The sequence below is a fragment of the Microtus ochrogaster genome, chromosome 8, assembly GCF_000317375.1.
Source record: "Microtus ochrogaster isolate Prairie Vole_2 chromosome 8, MicOch1.0, whole genome shotgun sequence".
Lineage (NCBI taxonomy): Eukaryota > Metazoa > Chordata > Mammalia > Rodentia > Cricetidae > Microtus > Microtus ochrogaster.
Window position 1 is genome coordinate 73,789,969 of NC_022015.1, and position 3,136 is coordinate 73,793,104.

The window sequence follows — 3,136 nt, forward strand, 5'->3', positions numbered from 1 at the left end:
GTTTAAAACACAAAATCAGAGTTGGAATGAGACAGGCGCACACACCTGCGATAAGTCAAAATGGGAAACAGAGACAGGACGGCATGGAAAGATTGCATGGATTGGATTTAGGAAGGAGGATCCCCAGACTTCCCCGGAAAGGAAGGGACCCCTAAATATCAATGTCCAGTTAACTTTGACAGGAGTTGGGGGAGTAGGTTCGCCAGCTCACGCTCTCAGAACGGACCCCGCCCCCTTTCCAGCAAATCACGTCCTTCCTCCCGGGGCTGCCCAGAAGCCAATGCTAAATAGCGCGCTGCAACCGAACACTACCTAACCCCACCCCTCTAACCGCCCATCACGATTTCTCATTTTTTATTGGCTTCTATAACCGTCAGTCAGAGAATCCTCGTATCCGTTGGCTGTCCCCGACCTACTCTCCGTTCCCTTGTAATCTGGGCTGGTCTCTTCGGGCACTGCACGCCTCCCGGAGCTAATTTCTTTCCGTGGATTGGGTAGCTGGAGTGCCACTTCCCAGGATGCCACACTCTGATTGGCCGAGCGCGGCCGGACTCGCTCAGTTACCAGGCAGCGGGCTAGACTGAGGCTAGTTACCACGTCAGTGAGCTGACAGGGAAGGTAGCCGGCTCCGCCGACCGTCCCGGCCCAGTTCTCCCGGCCAGCTGTGAGCTCCCACCCTGAAGTTAGCATCGACTTCCAGAAAACAGGCTCCGTCCCGTGTCTCGGTCGCCGCCAGCGCCGGAAAAGCGGCTGGGAGACGCCTCCGGGGCCAGGTTGGACATGAGCCGCAGCTGCCGGTACTGGGACTAGGCCCCGCCATTTTGGATCCGCTGACAGGTCAGCGAAGTCTCTTCTTAGAGTTCTAGCGTCGCTTAGGCCTCCTGACGTTGCCATAAGGAAGGAGGAGGAAGGGTCCTTCGGTTGGGCAGAGCGGGCTGGGGTAGGGCTTAGGGGGAGGAAATTAACCCCAAAGATTGATGTGGGAGGTGTGCAGGGGCCAAAGGTCAGGTCCTTGGCCCCGAGGGGTGTTTCCAGCTCTAAGTGACTCTGGGGATGCCAGAGTCATTTCTGGGTTGCTAGGCTTCAACTCTTCTTCAGGGCTTCCTGCACTCTATAAAGAATGCAGTCCTTAAAAACTGAGAGCAAAGCTACGGATGGGTTTTTTGGGGTTTAGACAAGGAATCTTCCCAGGTCCTGTGAGCTGTCACTTTTGGGTGATTCCGTCCTGATACAGCTGAAGTGCTTCCTGAAGATGCAGGCCGGATTAGGCAGTTAGAAGGTGTAGAGGGAGACCAGCAGCCTGGGGAACTGCCTGTAAGATAAGATTTTCCTTCTACGGGACAGTGCAGCTGTCACCGTGGGTCTGTCCCGTAGCTCTCTAGACCAGGCTAGCCTTGAACTCACAAAGATCCACCTACCTCTGCCTCCCTGGTGCTGGGATTAAAGGCAGGCGCCACCACCACCAACTGTCAACACTTCTCTTCTGGTGTGTGTTTTGAGTAGGCATTTTCCCACTGTGACTTCTTTCCATTTACCCTAAGGACATGAGATTTAGTCACAAGGAAGCCACTCTTTTGTGACACATTTGGTTGGGAGCTAAGGGGGATTTGAATACGGATTAAGTTCAGTACTGGCAGTCTGTTTACTTTTAATAGATGGAAAAGCACGAAGAGGAGGAGATGTAGGCCAGCTGGTTGAGGGCTTGCCTTGCATGTATGAAGTCTTGAGTTCGGTCCCTAGCACTTCATAACCTTGGGCACCTGGGCTGGGCACACCTGTAATTCCAGTACTTGTGAGGTAGAAACAAAGGGGCAGGCATTCAAGGTCATCCTCTGCGACTCTTGAGTTAATGGCCAGCCTGGGCTAAATGAGACACTGTCTCAAACAAACAGACAAGTTGTGAAACATGATCTACTTGTGGTAGAGTCAAGGAAGCAGAGTGGATGATGGGGCTCAACCCCAAAGACATAAACATAAAGTGTCGTTTATGGCCCAGTAATGACCTTTGACATTGCTATGTTATAAAGCAGTGGCAGTTCATCAAAGGCAAAGAGGACTTTAGAGAGGAGAGGCCGTGGAGTGTTTTTTTTAGCGCAGTAACTCAAGAATACCAGGCACTAACGTAGGCCATGTGGAGGATATACGTGGAAAAATCTGCCATGGTCTTACAGTGATGGGGATGGAACCATTGGGTCTTATGTATGGTAGCCAAGCAGACTGCCACCGAGTCATAGCCACAGCTTGCTTTGTTTATTTTTGAGACATGGTCCCTCCAAGTTGTCCTGGCTGGCCTGGACCCTTGCTCCGTAGCCCTTGATCTCTCCTGAGCTGCTGGATTTACAGGCCTGCACCACTAGGTCTGACTCTACACTTCTGAAAAGTAGTGACTTATGCTAGGTGTTGTGACAGACAGTTTCAGTACTTTCTGGGTTGAGGAAGAGCATTTTGAGTTTAAGACTAGCCTGGCCTACAAAGTGAGATTCTGTCTCAAAACAAAACAAAACAATCTTCCTAATTTCTTTCAGCAGATATTGGACCCCACAAAATATCATGCATCCCTAGGATTAGTTCAGTATGTGGTTAGGCTTTGTGTCTTGGCCTGGCCCGGCAGTTAGTCCTTTTGCGTGGTAAGTGGAAACAAGGTGGAGGACTGGGGATTGGAAGGCAGATTATCTAGGATGATACAATCCTTGAACCAAGTTTCTCTTCATTCTCTTTGCCCTCCTAAAAATGGGTGTGTTAGAGTGTGTACACATGTGTGCTAGGAAGAGAAGGAATCGTGTTTCTGATTCATACAGATTTAAAGCGAATGGAGTGGAAATGGTACAGGACACTGCTTTCTCTGAGAATCAGACACTTCCAATAAAGGATGCATCTCAGTGATAAAGCATTTTCCTAGCACGTGAGAGAGAGGCCCTGGGTTTGATTTTCAGTGCCGAGGGCAGGATACAATTTTCTATGTAGGAATAATTCTACTAACATAAATTTTCTTTAAGATTGTTCTCAAACTTCAAACTTCTTTTTAATAGGAGTGTGCTGGGGCTGGAGAGATGGCTCAGTGGTTAAGAGCATTGCCTGCTCTTCCAAAGGTCCTGAGTTCAATTCCCAGCAACCACATGGTGGCTCACAACCATCT

The 3,136-nt window shown here is 49.9% G+C and overlaps 1 protein-coding gene across 4 annotated transcripts in view; it reads left to right on the plus strand.

Annotated features, from left to right (window-relative positions):
• The first annotated feature begins 589 nt into the window (after nucleotides 1–589).
• Gbf1 (golgi brefeldin A resistant guanine nucleotide exchange factor 1) overlaps nucleotides 590–3,136 on the plus strand; it is a 135,155-nt gene continuing 132,608 nt past the window's right edge. For all 4 annotated transcript variants that reach the window (XM_026781113.1, XM_026781114.1, XM_005352402.2 and 1 more), the window contains exon 1: nucleotides 590–837. The gene's annotated coding sequence lies outside the window, so the exon portion shown is untranslated. The remainder of the gene's footprint in view (nucleotides 838–3,136) is intronic.